Source organism: Benincasa hispida, chromosome 3, assembly GCF_027475165.1.
Source record: "Benincasa hispida cultivar pf3 chromosome 3, pf3_genome.v1.1, whole genome shotgun sequence".
Classification (NCBI taxonomy): domain Eukaryota; kingdom Viridiplantae; phylum Streptophyta; class Magnoliopsida; order Cucurbitales; family Cucurbitaceae; genus Benincasa; species Benincasa hispida.
The window spans coordinates 39,285,705-39,298,382 of NC_143480.1; positions in this window are offsets into that span (position 1 = coordinate 39,285,705).

Below are 12,678 nucleotides of genomic sequence, written 5' to 3' on the forward strand. Positions count from 1 at the left end.
GAAGTTGCTGGAAAATTTTGTTCCTGCTGAGTTTTTCTTCCTCACCTAAAATCCATTCTATTTCCTTTACAAATTCACTCCATTTTTTAGTTTCACCACTCAAATTCAAGGCTGAGAATAGTAGAGAAGATCTCTTGGTGGTTCACTAAAGATTTAGAGCTAAGGATTGGTGAGGAGCAGCTTGCATTGGAGGATCTTCAAATGTATGTGTTGAAACCTTCTTAATTACTTATGAACATGTTTATTTTGATGTCAAAATTATGGAATTAGAATGCTTAATGATCCTGTTTTCTTCCGCTGCTTGTTTTTGTATTCCAACAGTTATATGGTTAATGAACTATAAATTAAAATCTATAATTCAGAGTTGCATGCAAGCATAGGTCCTAATTAATTTTAAATAGTTTAAAATTAATTCACTTCCACTTGTGTTAAAAATATTTATGATATGATTATAAATTGGACAATCTTTTATTTTCATTTAATAGGATTAATTTGATCAAATAAAAGATTAATTTATAACATGTTTGCCTATAAGGGGCTTCTTTCTAAGGATCGTTCTGTCTAGGATTGTACCTGGAAACTGACTTGGGAGGTGAATTAGTTAAATATTTTATATGTATGTAATAAATGATTAAAATTTATTAAATTGTTTAATAAATAATAACCATATATTGTTAATTCAATATAAGTGATATATTGGGCCAACTTAACAATGACTTAGATAAGTTATTAGTCAAATTTTACCTAAGTATAATTAACCTTATTTTTCAACACACTTTGTGGAAGAAAAATGATGAATATGATATGTCAATTTTTCATTCACGCTCTTTCTAAAAGTTCATAATGCGAGATCCATTCTCGATCTCATGATGCCTTGGGTGCATCCTCCTTTAGGAAGGTGTTTTCATGGGTCAATATCAAGGTGAACAGAGAAAGTGTTTATAGTAAGTAGGAGAAGGACGTGTGTTAACACATCCTACGATCTTCTTCATTAGTTCGTAAAGCTTTTTATTGCTCGGCCTCGTGGCACCCTGGGAGCGTCCCCCCTTAGGAAGGTATTTGTATGGAAAGGGATAGAGCGAACTCCATAAATGTATAAGATCGCTATAGTCAATTGCACCAATATTGTCGTTCCCTGAGGCAGACTTATTAGGGTGGGACTATAGGGTTGAAAACGAAGGGTTACACTTACAATAAAACATTAGGGAAGTTAATTATTTCTTGATCAAATCAATGGCAACTAAGCATTATAGGAATTAAGAGTTATTCTAGTGTAATTTTTGGGTGAAATTGTCTCAATTCAGTGAAGGAGTAATTGTACTCATGAGGTGTCGTTTATTCTAAATCACTGAATTATTATTGTAAAATAAAATGACATTAGGGTTCAATATTTTTTGCTAAAACTTGATTGGGCTAAATGAGTTATGCAAAACATATCTAATATAAATAATTTGTTTTTGTTTCAGCATACTTAGAGATATGACTAGTGCTATTATCTCGTTGCTTTGTGCCGAAAAACTTATCAACAAAAAATATACAACATGAAAAAATATGATAAATACTATTTTGGTCATAGACGATCTCAAAATTTGTTCTGATGGAGGAGTGTCCTTTAACCATTGGACCAAACCCACCATGAAATGTTTGTGATGCCTATGACATGTGGATCAAGACTAATGACAAGGCCAAAGTCTACATTTTGGTAGACTTAACTAAATTCCTGACCAAAAAACATGAGGCTATGATCATTACACACGAGATCATGGAGTCATTGTATTAGATGTTTGGGAAACCGTCTTCACATATCAAGCATGACACTTTCAAGTTCATCTTCAATGTCAGGATGAATGAGGGAATTTATTAGGGAGCATGTCCTTAATATGATAGTCCACTTCAATGTGGTAGAGTTGAACGAGACTGTCATAGATGAGTCTAGCCAGGCGAGCTTTATTCTGGAAACCTTACTTGAGAGTTTTCTTCAATTTCGTAGCAATACTGTTATGGACAAAATTGACTACAACCTTACCACCCTTTTAAATGAGCTATAGACTTACGAATCTTTAATGAAAGTCAAACTAAGAAAGGGAAGGTAAATGTTGCCTTCTCCAACAAAAAGTTCCACAGAGGTTTGACCTCTAGAACAAAGTTTGTGTTTTCTTCTTCTGGCACAAAAAAATGGAAGAAGAAGAAAGGTGGAAAGGGGAATAATGTTATCCTTACTATTGCTGCCCAGAAGGGCAAGAAGGCTAAGATTGCAAAGAAAACCTGTTTTCATTACAACCAGGACAGGAACTGAAAAAGAAACTATCCAAAATATATGGCTAAGAAGAAGAAGAAAAAAGAAGGCAAATATGATTTACTAGTTTTAAAAACTTGTTTAATGGAAAATTATGATTCTATCTGAATACTTGATTTATGAGCTACTAACCACATTTGTTCTTCTCTACAGGAAACTAGTTCTTGGCAGTAGCTGGAGGCTGGAGACACGACTCAACAAGTTGGAAAATAATATATGAGTACGAGTACTGAGCTTGAATTCAATATTAACCCTAAGATTGAGCGAACCTTTCGTCACAGAGCAAGACAGAATAGAAACAAAAGAAGAAGGAATATGATTAACAACTAGAACAGCCAGCCTGGGGGAATGGAGTAGAACGAACAGTAGAACCCTATTATGTTGGCTACTAACCGCAACATTCCAATGTGGAACTATGCAACCCCAAACCTGTATGATTTCTCATTGGGTATCATGCAGTCAACCATTGACGGGAATGCGAGATTTGTGATAAAGCCAGTCATGCTACAAATGATCAAGATCGCAGGGAAATTTGGAGGGCCTTGGGAAAATATCCTCGTGCCCACCTGACTAGTTTTGTGGAATTGTGCAACACTTTTTTTATTCCTAGCGTGACGTCAGAGGGACTAGTTAGTCAAGAAATTTATGAAGAAGTTCTTTCCACTAGCCGTCAATGCAAGGAGACGGCGGGACATCATTACTTTTGAACAAAGAGATTCAGAGACTTCGAGTGCCCCTTGGGCCAGGTTTAAGCATCTTGTTCGTAACTGCTCACACATCGATATCTCTGACTGCGTACTAATGGAGACTTTTTATAACGAGCTAAATAGATCCTCGCAAGCGGTGGTCGATGCATCAACGACAGGTGGACTTATGGATCGAATGTACATGGAGGCTAAGTGAATTTTGGATCGGATAGCTAGGAATACTAAAGAATGGGTGGATGACGGATATGGGAACATAAACTATGGTAAACAGAAAATGGAAGATGCACTGGTCAGGACAGATGCGATAAGCTCATTAGCAGCCCAGATGGCGACAACCACCTTTATATTAAAAACAATGGCCATTAATTAGAATGTGCTGAGCACAAAGGCTGTTCAACTTAATATGATGAATCAGGTTGCAGCTGTGAGTTGCATACAATGGGGGGACTTCACTCCCTTGAAGCATGCCTACAAGATCCTCAGGTTGTATTTTCAATTCGAAACAACCCGTTTAGCAAAACATATAATTTGGGTTGGAGGAATCATCCCAACTTCTCATAAGGAGGCAATCAGCAGTAACATGAGTAACAAAGCGCATCTTAGCAGTAAGCATACAGGGAAATCCTCCCGGATTCAATAAGCATAATCAAGGCCATCAGTATGCCCAAAACCGTCCACACCACAACCATCCATCGAGCTCCAATTCATCTTCATCATTAGAATCACTTTTAAAATAATATATCCTGAAGAATGACGCGTAATCCAATCTCATGCATCCTCAATCCAAAATCTCGAAGTTTAGGTGGGGTAGATCGCAAATAAAATGAAAAATAAACAACTAGGCACCTTGCTAGTAACACAGAACCTCCTTATGGTAACGATAAAGAGCAGTGTCAAGTTGTGACATTGCATAGTGGAAGGACGACAACTAATTTGACCGTAGATCCCTAAAACTATAGACAAGTAAAACCACCGACTCTAGATGGACCATAAACTGAAATACCTACAACCACAATCAACTCTAAAAATCTAGAATCAACCAAAAATCTTCCTAGCAAAACTTTTCAACCCTTTGATATATCTTCACCAAATTTAAACTCTAATGACAAAGAAACCTCACCATCAACATAGCCAGAACCCTCGTCGTAGGACCATGATGCAGTGAAAGATAAAAACAAAGCAAATGAAGTCTTGCATGTGCCACCTCTATTTCCAAACAGATTGAAAAAGAAAGATGATAATTGGTAATTCAAAAGGTTTCTAGATATACTGAAACAACTTCACATAAATATACCTCTGGTAGAAGCCATTGAACAAATGCTGAGCTACGTAAAGTTCCTGAAGAACATCTGGGCTAAAAAGCAAAGGTTGAGGGAATTTGAGACCGTCGTGCTAACTCAAGAGTGAAACACATTATTCAAACACAACATCTCGGCCAAAGTGAAAGATCTAGAAAGGTTTACCCTACCTTGCTCTATTAGTGGATAGGAGGTTGGCCATGCATTGTGTGATATGGGTGTAAGCATTGATTTGATGCCATTATCTATTTTCAAAAAGTTGGACATTGGTGAGACCAGGTCTACCACCGTGACCCTGCAACTAGCAGACAGATCCATAACATATTTTGAAGGGAAGACAGAAGTGTTGGGAATGTCCTAAAACTCGCATTTCGTAAATATTAGAAACATATTCTATTTATCAATAAAAGTATCATTGGGTTGTTCATTCAATAAAATGTTATTGATATTGCATTCTGTTGTAAAATCTAATAAACGAATCCATGGCTATAGTATGAATACTTTAACTTTATGTAGAGATATAAATATGTATCAAGTTTTAATTTATAGCAAACATGGTCTATAAGTATATGGATAAGATTGTGTACCTCATCCTCGTGACATTATTGGACGCGATCCACTTTGTATACTGATACAAATGACGTGATCTTAAAATAAATAATGTGGAGACATACGAGTGGGGGCATCTTATGTAAAGAATATGTGCATAAGACTGGACCTCAAAATAGTCACTTTTCTTTATAACGACCGTTTACTGTTAAAACTGACTATTTCAAATTCGATGACCTAGGGTAATTCAATCTTAATCCTGAACTAACTAGGAACTCCTGTTTATTCGGGATATCCTTTCATCTACATAGGTGAGAGTAGTTCGACAGAACTGCTCAATAAGCCTCCCATTTTGGGGATAAGACCAGATAGATAGCTGAGGACATAGTTTTGCAAGATGAAATTCACTCCTACCCAATTTAGGATTAGTAGATAGGTTGTTCCCTTAAGTACTGACTTCTGGTTTTGAACAAAGGGGCCCCGCCTTCTCATGGGCGAGAGGGATATGGTTTATTAGTTGGACTATAAGCAAATTGTTCAATAGAGCTTCAGTGGAAGTTTAAGTAGCAAGATGTATTTACAAGGGTAAAACAGTAATTTTGATCTAGCTATAAATACGAACAACCTGTGAAGGATCGACTTACTAATTATGGTTAAAGTGGACAAAAATATATCTACGGTGAAGAGAGTGCAACTATCAAGCTATAGTGGTATGTCTCGGTAGTTAACGAATATCGATTAATTTAGTCTAAAGAGTTTAACCAATTAATCTCAAATCGTGAGAGCTCATGATCTGTAGATCCATAAGGTCACTCTACTAGCTCGTAAAATTATATCTTGGATTAGTACATTGAACAGATTTGAAATGTTCAAATTCAAAATTAGATTTTTGAATTTAAAGTGTTCAAATTCAATTAGGGTTTGATTGATTTTATTCAATACAATTAAAACGTTTAATTTTGTTGAAACTGGATGAAATCGGAGAGATTAGAATATTTAAATATTGATTTAAATATTGAATTACATGAATAGGATTCATGTATGAATTAAGTGTTAGATTAATTTCATATTTGATATTAAATTATTAATTAATTAATTAAATCTATTTAGTTAATTATTTAAATAAAACATTTTTCAATTTTTGAAAATCAAATTCAGATTTGATTTTTTTATTTTTTATTTTAGAGAAAATTAAATTAAATAAAAAAAATTGAAAATTCCACTTTGAGTGGAATTTTCGAACATTTTCTCTTCAATTGGGGAAGTGGAATTTCCAACATTTTCTCTTCAATTGGGGTGGTTTCACCCAATTTAGACACCTTTCCCACTTACTTAGTACTAATTGAAGTGTCAATTAGCAGCTAAGTAAGTGCTTGCATGGCCAATCCTATTAAACAAACTGAATCTCAGCTTTGAGCAGGCTGCTGGAAATTCTGAGATTGACAGACTGTCTCTCAAACCCTCCTCCTTCTTAACCCAATTGACCTCAATTTAGTGTTCCACCATATAATCAGAGTTAGAAGATAGTAGAGAAAACACTCCTTGTGGTCTACTATTAATTTGAAGGTCAAATTCGTGGATAACAGCTTGGATTTCGTGGAATTCTTCAAAGGTACAAGTTCTGAAACCCTCTTCTATGAAAATAGTTTTCATACATGTTTTTAAACTCAAATTAAGTGTAATTAGAGTGCTTATTGATTTTGATTTCTTCCGTTGCATGCTTATTTACTCTTTCAAGAATATGTACTTGTGTAGATTGATAAATTCATCTTCTTAGCCGATTTCATCATTCTGGACTGAGGTTGATACTGAGATCCTTACCATCCTTGGGCACCCATTCTTGACAATCGAGCGTGCACCAATCAATGTATAGAAAGGCGAGCTGACCATTAAAGTTGATGATTAAGAGGTTAAGTTCAATGTGTTCAATGCATTGAAGTATCTGGACGAATTGGAAACCTGCCAATGTATTGATGATTTGGGTGCAAATTTGTGGGATGTGTTTGAAGAGGAGTCGAGAGAAGAAAAAGAAATTGAATTGGAAATGGAGGAAGTTCACATCATGACCAAGTCTGACCCAATCTTTGATTCATTAAGCTTAGAAGAAGGAGAAGCAACGAAAATAAAACCGTCATTAGAAGAGCCTCTTCTCTTAGAGCTGAAGGCCTTACCTACGCACCATAAGTACGCATATCTTGGTGATAATGACACCCTACCCATCATTATCTCCACCACATTAAGCAAATACGATGAGGTGGCCCTGTTGCAGGTATTGAGAAAGTATACTAAGGCCATTGGATGGACTTTAGCAGACATCCGGGGGATTAACCCCTCTTATTGTATGCATAAAATCAGGCTAGAGGAGGGGAACAAGGGAACTATTGAAAGGCAACACAGGCTAAATCCAACTATGCGCAAAGTGGTTAAGAAAGAGATAATAAAGTGGCTCGACATAGGGGTCATTTATCCAATCGCTTATAGAAGTTGGTTAAGCCCAGTGCAGTACATGCCAAAAAAGGTGGTATGATGGTTATTGTTAATATTAAAATGAACTTATCTCTACGAGAACTGTCATCGAGTGGCGAATATGCATGGACTACCAAAAGCCTAATCAGGCGACCAAGAAAGATCATTCCCCTTTGCACTTCATTGATAAAATGTTGGATAGGTTAGCGAGAAATGAGTTCTTCTACTTTCTGGATGGGTACTCCGGGTATAATCAGATTGTAATAGCACCTGAGGATCAGGAAAAGACGACGTTCACTTGCCCCTTTAGCACCTTCTCCTTTCAGCGCATGCTATTTGGGCTCTGTAATGCGCCAAGGACTTTCCAAGCATGATGACCATATTCTTAGATTTCTTAGAACAGTCAATGGTGGTTTTTATGGATGACTTCTCCTTTTCGATAATTCATACAACGTCTGCCTTACAAATTTGGAGAAAGTGTTGAAACGATGCGAGGAAACCAACCTTGTCCTTAAATGGGAAAAGTGTCATTTCATGGTCACTGAAGGCATTGTATTGGGACATAAAGTTTCTAAGGCAAATCTTGAAGTAGATTAGGCGAAGATTGATACGATCGCCAAGTTACCAATGCCTGTGAATGTTTAGACTTGAGAAGCATTCTGGGACACACCAGATTCTATAGGAGATTCATTAGAGGTTTCTCCTAAATTGCTCGACCCTTGAGTGCGTCCCTTGAAGTAGATAGACCTTACAATTTTGATGATGCTTGCACCCAGGTTCAACATGCTTTGGGATGTGCTCATTTCTATGCCTAATCTGGTGGTGCCAAATTGGTTGTAACCTTTTGAGCTTAGGTGCGACACAAGCAACTATGTGGTGAGAGTTGTATTGGGTCAGTGCAAAGAAAGAATCTTGCATTCTATCTTTTACAGCAGTAAAACCCTTAATGATGCTAAAAAAAAATACACAATCACGAAGAAAGAGATGCTAGCTGTGGTGTTTACAGTAGAAAATTTCAGACCGTATCTAGTAAGATCTAAGGTGGTGATATACATTGATATCTCTTCGATTAGATATCTGATGGCGAATAAGGATGTCAAGTCCAGACTGATTAGATGGGTGCTACTGCCATAAGAGTTTGACTTAGAGTCTAAAGATCAAAAGGGAACAGAGAACCAAGTTGAGGAGAGTCATAAGAAAGAGAAAGAGATAGAAGATTGCTTCCTAGATGAGAAGCTAATGAGTCTGAGTGAGAAAGAACCTTGGTATGCGGATATCGTTAACTATCTGGTTTGTGCTCAGATTCCTAAAGAATATAATTTTCAACAAAGGAAGAAGCTTGTTCATGAAGCAAAATTTTATTGTTGGGATGACCCATCTTTATACTGATTAGAACCTGATTGTATTTTACGAATATGCATTTTAGAGTTGGAAGTTCAACACATATTTAAGCAATGTCATGAGTCCCCATATGGTGGACACTTTGGGGGGCATAGAACCTCTGTTAAGGTCTTGCAGAGTGGCTATTTTTAGGCTATTCTATTCAAAGACGCCCATGCCCATGCGGTGAACTATGATCACAGTCAATAGACTGGTAACATATCAAACAAAAACATGGCACTAACTTCGATGCTAGAAGTAGAGTTGTTTGATGTGTGGGGCATTGATATTATGGGTCCCTTCCCTACTTCTAGTGGAAATCAGTACATCTTGGTAGTAGTCGACTAGTCTCCAAATGGGTGGAAGCTATTTGCTGTCCTAAGAATGATGCGACCACGGTGGCCAAGTTTCTAAAGAAGAAAATTTTCTCACGCTTCGGGAATTCTCGTGCATTGATTAGTGATGGAGGTACTCATTTTATCAACCACATTATTTCTCACTTGTTGCTTAAGTTCAATGTGAAACACAGGGTCGCAACCGAATACCATCTGTAGACCAATGGTCAGACGGAAGTATCCAATAAGGAGATTAAATCCATATTGGAGAAGGTGGTAACCACCTCTTGAAAGGATTGAACTTAGAGATCGGACGAGGCTCTCTGTGCCTACAGAACTGCGTATAAGACGCCCATTGGCATGTCTCCTTATGCACTAGTTTTTATGGAGGCATGCCATCCCTCATTGGAACTAAAACATAAGGCGTAGTGGGCTCTAAAAAAGTTAAACCTGGATGTAGCAAGTGTAGGAGAGGCTCGAAAACTCCATTTGTGAGAATTGGCTGGTGGTTCACCGCATACGAGAATGTAAAGCTCTACAGGGAACGAACTAAACAGTGGCATGACAATAGGATTTGTAAGAAAGATCTAGCTGTTGGCGAATGAGTGTTTCTTTTTAATTCTCATCTTCGTCTTTTCCTAGGTAAGCTTAAGTCAAGGTGGTTCGGACCATTCGTTGTGCGTAAAGGTTTCCCCCATGGAGCCGTGGAATTGATGAACGAAGATGGCAACAATGTCTTTAAAGTCAATAGACAGTGAGTAAAGCTTTATTATGGAGGCTCTATGGATCATGACAAGGAAATCATTAACCTAGGCGGGCAAGCTTGATCATCCGTACTGAAGAATCCATGCGGCAACTTAACTTTAACCTTTCTAGGGATGTCTTCTTTTACTTTATTGTGCTTTCTTAGTTAACTTCTGGCTTTGATTTATTTGATTACTGTCATTTTTTTGAATTCTTATTCTTGATTTCTTGACTTGGATGTATTTAAAATTGAATTCTTGTTTGATGCGTTGAATAATGACTGATGCGATGAAAAATGAATGATGCATTCATATTGAATATTAGGTGATGAGTTAAAATCAATCAAACTCAACACATAGAATGCATAGGGTCTCTAACAATTCAAATCCAGAGGGCAATAGCGTGCACCATCTGACGAAACGTCCTTTCATCCGATCTGTATTTAACAAAACGTCATGAGGTGACATCATCACCTTCGAGATCATGATTCCCAATCTAAGCCTTTATAAAGCGCTCGTCGATTCCACTTCATTTTTCTCTATCGCCTTCATTTGAGCCTTTAAACCCTAATCCTCTCTGAGCACTCAATTTCCCGAAACAATTTGATCATCCATTTCCCGTTCTCCTCCTAACTCATCGAAGTCCATGGATTCTCATATTAGAAATACCCAAAGTCCCGCCTTTGAGTATGAAAGAAGCCTCCCACTACAACCAACCACCCCTATTTTTTCGGCTTCAAACCCCATGTCTGCAAAGGAAACAACTTACTTTGCTGCCAGCTGGCGAGCTCAAGCCCAACAGAAGATAACTCGATTGCCACTCTCCCATCCCAATGAAGGAACTCTTATACAAGAGTACCTCTGAGCGAAAACGGATCTTTCCAAAGACATTGTGACAGAATTACCACATTTACATTCAAACAAACAGATATGCATCATACTGTAAATTACCGACATGCTTTAAGATTAAACAACTAAGAGAACAAGTAAACTTACCAGTTTAAGACTCTTTCTTCACAACAAAGCTTATTCTCTCCAAACGAATAGAATCCTCTCGCTCTCGCTGGAACGTAGAGCCAATCGTTCAGCAACACCATAAGTCGTCTACCACGGACGGCCTTCACACGTACAGAAGGAAGATGGGGACAAAACCACCACTTGGAACCCTTAGTATTCTCGACGTGAGAATTCAAAGAGTGGACTCTGTTCGGATTTGGTAGAGGGGAGGAGGAGAAGAAATTGTATACAACGATCAAGCTAGTTAGAGAAAGCTGAGTCTATTGTATAGACAAAGTGCTTGATTATTTAGATGAAGTACACGATCGTGTAGAAAAAGGGCATCGATTGTCTATACGATCGTTTAGTAAATGCTCGGGCGCTAAATGATCATTTAGAAGATGGCATGCGCGTGTAGTAAAAGCGAGCTATCGTATAGTCTCTAAATTTACTAAGTGATAGACAATAAACACTTTGTGAGCAATTAACCATGTTCTTTGCAAAATGAAAATAATTTTCATTTTATTCGTCAGTTACGAAAACCGAATGGAACTTCCCACTAACGCACAGTTACCAAGAAAATGGCATGCACAATTATCCCATAATTGTTAAATTAAAATAATAAATATAATCATATTATATTCATCAACCAATAGTTTAATATCCTATATCAACCATAGTGTTTTCTCCTCCACTGGATATAAATCATATTTATATCCATTTTCCTCCAATTAATGTATCTCATATATAAAGTCAAATCATATCATATATAATTAACTAGTTCAATCATATCATATATAATCGAACTCTCTCTTGTCAATTTGAATATTTCAAAGTGACCCAAAAACTTATTCTCAACTTGAATCCATTGAGCTACTAAGGGGACCTTATGGATCTATGGCTCGAAGTTCCAACGGTACGTGAATAGCTAATTAAACTCTTTAGCCACGAGATCCACCATCCGTTAACTACCAGGCATTCCACTTAAGGCTGACAGCTGAACTTTTCTTAGCATAGATATATTTTCGTGTCCATCGTATAAAACCAATCAACAGTACGATAACCCTTCATAGATGCTCGTAAGTATAGCTAGGCCAATTTACCGTTTTGCCCTTATAGTTACATCTAACTCCTTAAATACCACTGATCCCTCTAATGAACAATACAATATAGTTCTACTATGTGTTGACATCTCTTGGGTCATGAGAAGGTATGTGGTGCCATATCGTTCAAGCTCCGGGATCAGCCTTTAAGGGAGCAATCTATCTACTTACCCCTACTTCGGGGAAGGAGTGAAATCTATCTTGTGTAGCTGAGTTTCAGGTCCCAAATCAGATAAATCCCCAAAGTGGTAGGTTTGAGTCGGCGACCTGGCCACTTGCACCCATGCAAATCAAAGGACTGCCTTCAAAGACAAGAGTTCCCAACTGACTTAGAATTGAGGTCATGTTACCTATGGTCATCTTAGTAAAGTGAAGTCTCTATCATGAACGATATTATATAACGAGATATTAACACTTCGTGGTCAGGTCTTATACAAACTCTTTGTATAGGATGCCCCCGCTGGCATGTCCCCATACGAATGATCAAAATCAGACCATCTATAGCAAATCACAACACTTGTAACTATTCCACAAAACGGGCCGCATCCGTAGCGTTACTAGGATAAGGTTTCCCTCATATATCCATATACTACAGACCATTTTGGTTATCACTTAAGACATAATCCACTTGTATATCACCACATACATGATTAAGTTACATAATGATAACTAGGGATTTTAGTTTTTTGGTTTGTGGTAAAGCAAATAAAACATCCATTGTTCAAAGTCAAGTAGTGAAGAAAATATCATATATTATACATCATAAGCATTCGTACAGACAGTGTTTACAAACTACAGAACACGA